The sequence below is a fragment of the Cibotium barometz genome, chromosome 49 (genome assembly GCF_041138505.1).
Source record: "Cibotium barometz isolate CiBa-2024 chromosome 49, ASM4113850v1, whole genome shotgun sequence".
Lineage (NCBI taxonomy): Eukaryota > Viridiplantae > Streptophyta > Polypodiopsida > Cyatheales > Cibotiaceae > Cibotium > Cibotium barometz.
This window is the reverse complement of record NC_141094.1, coordinates 5,462,848-5,470,777: the sequence shown is the minus strand read 5'-3', so window position 1 is coordinate 5,470,777 and position 7,930 is coordinate 5,462,848. Positions and strand designations below refer to the sequence as shown.

Genomic DNA, 7,930 nt, shown 5'->3' with positions numbered 1-7,930 from the left:
GCTCATTAAAATATATAAATTGTAGCTGTATTGATATCTTCCATGGTGTGTGTTACATGATTCACCTCAAACTCATATATGAATTGATGCACGACATGTACATGATTCATCTCAAACTCATATATGAACAAAGCATTTTTATTCAATAATTCCAACTTCTCAAATTGAAGGTCACAAGCCCACTTAAATGTCCTCATTTGATATTCCTCATAAAAGAGAATATTTTACATAATATCATTACAATGATCTTTCAAGAAATTGAGGCTAGGTGGAAAAGGCTAGTGTTTTAAAATATTATTAGAGAACTAGGGTCACTTAAGTGAGGAAAATAGACATGTAGTTCTTACATGACACTGTAAGTAATTAATCATTCAAAAACAACATTTTTCAATGCATCATTGAACTGATTTTCCTCCCATGATAATATATTTTCACAAGATCATAGTTTTAGCATGTTAACTTAGTACACCTTGTGCTTCATTCATAATTTCTAATCTGTTGACAATTCACAAGATAGCTTCTCTTTACTATAGTCTATCACTGAAAGAAGGCACAAAACAATTCCTTAACTTCAAATCCAGTGATCCAAAACAATCATATCCCCTGTACTCCCCCTATATGCAACCTTAGAAGGATACAACCTAGGACAATCCTTTACCAATAGAGACGATCCTTTTAAGTGGGCATTCGTTTCCAATGTTCTTTGGCTGTACCCGATTCCCAAATGCGTGTGACCATCAGTTCTAAGAGTCATGAATCCTAACTTTTGCACTAACCAGAGATTCAAGCTAGAATCAATCAATTTTTTAACATTGTAACTGATTAAATTAGGAACACGAATCATCCTATCAAAACGTGTCGCGTACCTATAGCACAATGGCTCGGGTCTCAAAAATGAACTTTCCTCAACCTCACCTCACTATAACAAAGGCAAGCTAGACAGAGAGGAGGTATCATGTTATGCAAGAAAAAGCCTTTCTGGGTGTGCAGAAATTGAGATGTGACGGCTCAAAGAATCCTTGGGAAGCAGCGTGATTTGCCTAGTTTGTTGTTTTCGAAGCTCTTTGTTGTCCAAAAATTCAGAGACATGGTTAACTTCCCCCTACAAAAAGAACAACCAAATCATAACTGCAACATAAAAGGGAAGCCACTAATTAAAAGCATACGAATATATATTAACAAGAATTATAATAGGAGAATCATAAACTAGGAGAATGATTACCTTTTTGAAGCTATATGCAGCTATCTATAAGAATACAATGAACCCCTCGAGACATGATCAGAGGGAAGTCGTAGACACATCATAAATGTAAACACCAAGGTGTGGACACAATCTTACAAAGAATTGCCTAGATCAATCTTTGCACTAGCACCCTAGCCAGGTGGATAATCCTACAAAAGAGTTGGATAATCCTTATACAAAAAGAGTTTTTTGGATTTGTGCACCAAACTGAAGCTAAAGAGCCTCTGCTGAAGCCTTCCTTCGGCGAAGAAGAAGAAGTACTTAGGTTCCAACAATCAACTAATAATTAGGTTCCAGGTTTGAAGCAAAATTGTATGATGAAAGAGCAATACCTTCTTTGATCAGGGTGGAGAGAGATGGCCCATGTTGCCTCCACTGCCACCGCTTCCACCATCGCTTGCAGCAGATCTAGCAGTGAAGGACATGCCCCCAAGGGCAGCAAGGCCCGCTTCAAGAGAGCCTCCTCCAGCTCTGGTAAGTTGCTCCACGAGCTGTTCTCTTGTCAGGAGGGTGTCTCTTTGGAGCTGGTCTAGCAGTTGTTGAATAGCATCTCGGGCAATCAATCGGTTGTGCATGATCATGTGCTGCTGCTGTTGATGATGATCTCCAGTCATGGACGTGCAGGGCGGCATGAGGGAAGAAAAGGGGGATGAGAGGCCCGTGCCCATAGCAGAGAGGCCTCCGCCATGATGATGGGGGTGGATGGCGGATGGCGATGGCATGGCGAGCTGCATGGCGGCCCCAGAGCTGGTTGTGAGGCGGGCAAGGTCGGACTGGGTGATGGCGAGCTCCTGCTGAAGCTGTGCTACTTGTCTTTGAAGGATGGAGATGGCGCCGACGCAGCCATAAACGGGGTCCTTTACACGCGCATCCGCCTCATATGCTAGAGAGTTTACGGCATCCTCGCGCTTGTGAGGTGGCAGCTCGTTCAGAAGCTTGGTTATATTGCTGGCGCCGAACACCTTGTGCACGTTCGCAAACTTGTGTGGCTGGTCTGGCGGGAAATAGGGAGCAAACACACATTCCGCTGTGCACTTCCTTCGTAGGAACTTGCACGCAGCACATGGTGAACTCGACGACGTTGCCATGGCCAGCTACCTGACGATACAAAATCATTTAGCATTTAGTAGCCCGAATCCCAACACAACTATACACAGCACCACAATATAATCACAGTCCTAATCTTACTTAAAGTAAACCTAATCACAAAAATCATCCAATGATGAGTTGCCCTAATCTCAACACTAAACCCAAACCAACCACCACAAAATCGTACTCTAAATTTTGCCCTAGCCTCCAAAGCCAGAGCTACCATAGCACTAATCCGCAATAAGCCCCAACGTAAACCCAATTAAGAGCTGCCTCCAGTTAACCATGCAATCCGCAATACGATACTCTAATGTTGACCTCACCCATCAACAATCATTCCATGGACACAATACCCCACGTTCTCAACACTAAACAAAAAAGCTGCACTCTCCCAAAAAAAACATCTCGAATGTGGTAAATTGGTAATGCTCGCGCAACCACCATATATATATATATATATCGAACACACGTCCTGCATCTTAAAACATTTAGGAACACCAAGACAGGCAAGCATAACCTAATCCGGCTAAAGACAGATAAATAAGTATATTATGGTACTTATAATTACTCAACATTAATCTTACCGCAATCTCGTTTCTCCTACCGGATTACCCTCGGGATCGGACCAAACATTTCCATTTGATTTTTACACAGCAAACAACACTCCAATCTACTTGAAATCCTGTATCTGCACATCATGGCAGTGAAATAAGGAGACCCAGAGATGGTCTTGTTCCCCGGCTACACTATTATTGCAGGGTTCTGATGCCCTTCGCAGGGCAGGGGCTCTCTATTTCCCTCTTGCTTCACGTTGAATGGACGAAGGGCAAGCACAGTGCACTCTCTGTGGCTTCACATTTTGCTGATCTACACTCTCTTTTGTCTCCCCTTCTATATAAGATAGTCAAACGAGAACACTGGACTCTGCTGCAATAGTTTACTTTTTCATGCCACGCACGTCCTGCCCGGCCAACTGCACCTTGGAACTGTGTCCAGACGTCAGATCAAGGCATCACCCCATATTTTTCAGAGCTCACATTTAGCACCGCTTTAATCTACACATACATATCCCCATTACGAAACGTACAAAATCATGTGCACAGTGCGACAATGGGGCTGTTCACGCGAGGGCAGCTGCTGCAGCCCTTGCGAGTGATATCAAGGGGCGCTCAGTAGTAGAAGGGGACACCATGTTCGCTTTGGCAAACCCATTAGCACAAGAGTAGCGCATGGTGTGCACTGTATGCTTTAAATAATGCTGCAAGCACATTGGAAAAAGTAGACCATATATAGCCAGCCGCAAACACCATGAAATCGGGCATAGCAAAATTGTTATCAAGAGTTTTAATAATTTGATTAACCACGTACTGGTTTTGTAGCTAAGGAAACGATCCACCACTACGCTCCGTAAGCAACATCTTCAATGTCCCAACGCCTAAATACATTCAACACAAAGGGCAAGACGCTGGTGCAGTGAACAGGCTCTTTTTCTGTGAGGGGGAAGGAGAATATTACCTTGTGTACGCTGTAGTTGTCAGTCCTCCTTATGAGGCTTCAGTACATACCAAGGGGCCGTGCTCTTCTGCTCAGATCTTCTCCATGATCTCGGGTTTCCATCATTTCCACAGTGCCCTGCTGTATAAGATGAGATCACCGCCCCTTATTCGACCAGTCCGGCCATTTTTTAAGGGAGGAATTACAACTTTGATTTTGCTAAGGTTGAGAGTATCCGTAGAAAATGGGAATTCTGGATTCTAATTCAGTTCATTTCAAGGCCAAAGGTTAAGAAATTCTGGGTTAAGATATCCAGGTCTTAAATAGTTTTTCTTTTTTTTAAAAAGGGCAATATGTGTCTCTCTCAGAGAAACAAAGATATAAGAGTGGCAGGAGGACAGTTCTGAGTTCCACTGGAGCAGTGCATGTGAACAAACAGTAACATGAAAAATCTCTCAAGGTAGAGTGGTGGGGTTAATAGAGGGGAAGGGAAAATAAGGGCACGGTTAGAAAGCAGGTGAAGATGTTGAAATAAGTCTCTTTCCCCTGAGTCGTAAAGGAGGGAGAAAGTCCAGCTTACGGCAAGATAACTGCAAGGATCTGATAATTCTGATGAACTATCAACAAAGCACACCAACTCTCACACTCTCTCTCTCTCTCTCTCTCTCTCTCTCTCTCTCTCCAGCATACGAGCTGCTGTACCCGTCTCTCTCTAGAACATAACCCAGCCCCTCTATCTCTCTCTCTTCATCTGAAGAAGCAGAACATGCTACTAATCTAGCTGTTATGGTAGAAAGAGGGTAACTTAACGAAACAGAAGCGGCAATCTTAGCGTCAGACAACGCCTCGTGCCGCCGGCGGGTTCTACAGCTATATTTAACCCTTATCACACAAAAGGGAGAGACCGCCCACAAGCACGAAGCTATGGTCGCACAGAGAAGAAGGGCAGAGGGGAAGCCATATAAAAATACTAGAAATTTAGATGCATGAAAAGGGCTCCAGCAATTTTCTATTTAGGCTGCCTATCTAAAATTAAAACAAAGAAAAACACAACCCCCTTCTTTTTTGACGTATATTTAAAACTCACTCTGATAGACGCCGCCTCAAAGGTGGCATTTTCTTCCTCCACGTCAGCCACACGTGATGCCACGCACGCTTTGTTTCTTGTGCCACGTAGGCTCTCCCACGTGGCCTACCCTTAACCGTACTCGCGGCTCAGCATGTGCACAGGCGGCCTTCTCGCCGGCGGTTAACACCGCCGTTTTATATGTTATAAATTTGAGTTGCTTATTAAAGGTTGGGGACTTTTTGGGCTTTCCGCGCTGCCAATCTTTTTGGTGTCCTGACTCCTGCGAACGTTTCGATTTTTGAATGAAATAGATTAGAATTTAGATGTTATTAAGAACATCCGACATAGACTTACATAGGTTTAAGGGGTTGGTCAAATACAGCACACACTGGGCTTGAGGTTTCTTGTGTATGCTGCTAAAAGCTTTTGCTCTTTACTACCTGATCTTTTGATAAGCTTGGAAATTGGAGGTTTCCTGGCGGCATGCCCGATGATGGCTTAAGATGATGGGGTCATGGGGAGCTTTTTCTCCTCGTTTTTCTTTGCAAGCGTCCAAACATCTACCATTGTGATGGAGGCCGCACGCAACGCAAGCAAGGACCAGCAGTTGGTGCATCACACGATCTTAAAATATTAATGAGGGTAAGGGGCTTTTTGAATCACTGCTGCCACTGCATATATATATATATATGGTCAGAGACTCCGAGAGAGAGCAAGAGAGAGAGAGGGGCCCGCCGCTCAGGCACACCGAAGTCCACAAGGTACTACTGCTCTCGAGTCTCAACACCACTACTCACAAAGGTAGCGTAATTTTGCAGATTACTTAATTTTGCCAAGCCCGCCCCAGCAAGACGTGGGCGGGCAGCCTTCACCGTCCATCCTCGACGGGCGCCCATGATGGACATCGGCCAGCCAGCAGCAGGCATTGCGCTTGGGCTTCAAAAGGAAAGCACTAAACAAAACTGTGGAGGAGGACAAGCATAGTTGCGTCACCGTGGGCGGGTGCTCAGAAAGAATCATGGGGTAGAGTGTTTGCTACGAGTATGTATAGTAGAAATAAATAATGACCGTGACCGGATGGGTGAATTACCTGCTGGGTTTTCTTTTTTCGTCTTGTGAAATGGCGTTGGTGGACGCGATGACGACTCCAGAGTCCAGAGTACAACATGAAGCTTTCGATTAGATAAAATGCCTTGAGCCTTCTATATATTGGACCACGGCGGTGAGCACAAAAACGACATTTAGAGCTTTTTTTTAAAACAAGAAAAGCCATTATATTATATATTGATGTGCGTATTCTTTATTAAAATGTCATTATATATTGATGTGCGTATTCTTTATTAAAATGTCTGTTAGAAGTGCTTAGTGCTCAGCTTATCAGAGAGCCAGGCTGGGCCGCTGGGGCTGGAGGCACGGGGACGCGGGGCGGGGGAGGGGGGGGGGGGCGGCTTGATGACCTGGGTCCTGGGACCGCGATGCATCTGTTTCCCCGATCCCGAACGCACACAGGAGCCTGAGCTGGCCGGACGTCAGTGACAGGGACGATGGGGCATCATGGGAGCGAACTCTTCACACTACTCTGCCGGGAGTCTGCCCCCTGCACGTGTACGCCTAATCTCCTCATCGCACAAGCGGCACGCGTCGTCACCCCCGCTCGTGCCCTCCAGCCAGAAAGCCCCCTTCACATCTCACAAACGCGCCTAATATTTTAAAATTAAGTTATAAAATAAAACAATATATTATTTAACCTGCAACCCTCGAATCTGAAGGACGAAGGGCTCATATAAATTGAACCTCACAAGGCGATGGGAATTTGGAAGGGCATATTATTATTTTTCCCTTTTACAAAATTACGGTTTTCCTTTGCAGGGCATTTTATAATCTTGTCTTTTTCATACCCTTCTTGTCAAAGATAAGCCTCCCAACAATCAATATATTTAACTTCAAGGTACATCCCGACCCTAAAAGGTTTGCATATGAAAGAGGTTTGCATATGAAGAGGCCATAGTAGAGAATGTTCAAACTGTGGTGGACGCCTAGTTTGTGGGCATGAGGAAACTTTTTATTGCTTGAAGTCCCCCAAGAATCAGCTGACTAGGATGAGGAGAACATTGGGCATGAAGAAATGTGTAAACACTTGAAAAGCAGGCAGAAACAATCCATGGGCTCCCCTTATTCATAGGGTGGGTTGTACCCTAATGTGTAAACACCCTCACAACCAAATCCCAAGGGGGTTGATGACATTTCCTTGGCTTCTTGGATTGGCAAGTGGTTGCACAAGAGCCCGCGCACACACACACACACACACCAAAATTGTTCACTTTTGATGTATTTGCATAAATAAACATTCATATTTGGCATATAGTTGAGTGGTTGCAAATTTCCAATTCCATACATGTTTTCTTACGCTAACATCTTCCATGTTAAAAAGAGCAAGAAAACAATTTGAGCAATTTTAAGATTATTTCTCCATTCTTCGATCAAGTAGTTTCACGCACATGGGAGTATACCTAGGAAGATTCTTTCATGCTTATCAAACTATGAAAAAGTAGCTAAGAAAGTGGACTTCTATTATAACCGCAAGTAGAATGTCAATAGAATGGAGATCATCACTAGCATGCATGAGTTCCATGGCAAAACTATGTTAATCCCAATGTTAGATGGCACTTCCATGGTTGAGATATTAGATTTCAATCAATGTTGAAAGGCTCCCAAATCTTTCACTATCAACTATCAAGAAAATATGTGTAACTTCTTGGGAAAGTCTATCATGTGCATTCATATCTTGTACCTAACAACTGTTCAAGTGGCCATATCATCATGAAATAGCAATCCTCCTAATAAAAACAATAATCTATTTAATTAATATTTTTTGACTACGAATTTTATTAAAATTAAATAGAACCACCTCTACGGAATGGTATGAAATATCTATAATGGCATGCTAAGGATATAAGTATTCTTTAATAATATGTGAAAGGTGGGCATCTTTGTCACTGTGGGGTTAATCAAAATCTTGGAGGGCTTTTAGAGGT

The 7,930-nt window shown here is 43.4% G+C and overlaps 1 pseudogene across 3 annotated transcripts; it reads right to left on the bottom strand.

The window, feature by feature from the left end:
• Window positions 1-789: 789 nt before the first annotated feature.
• On the bottom strand, window positions 790-4,851 carry LOC147610223 (LOB domain-containing protein 15 pseudogene; annotated as a pseudogene). Of its 3 annotated transcripts, XR_015264063.1 has the most exons (3): window positions 3,848-4,851; window positions 1,576-2,341; window positions 790-1,102 (listed from the first exon to the last, which is right to left on the bottom strand). The product of XR_015264063.1 is annotated as an LOB domain-containing protein 15 pseudogene, transcript variant X1 (transcript). The 3 variants fall into 3 exon arrangements; XR_015264065.1 differs by lacking the exons at window positions 790-1,102; window positions 3,848-4,851 and adding an exon at window positions 3,701-3,821 and having other exon boundaries at window positions 1,138-2,341; XR_015264064.1 differs by lacking the exons at window positions 790-1,102; window positions 3,848-4,851 and adding an exon at window positions 2,917-3,459 and having other exon boundaries at window positions 1,138-2,341.
• Between the last annotated feature and the right edge of the window lie 3,079 nt (window positions 4,852-7,930).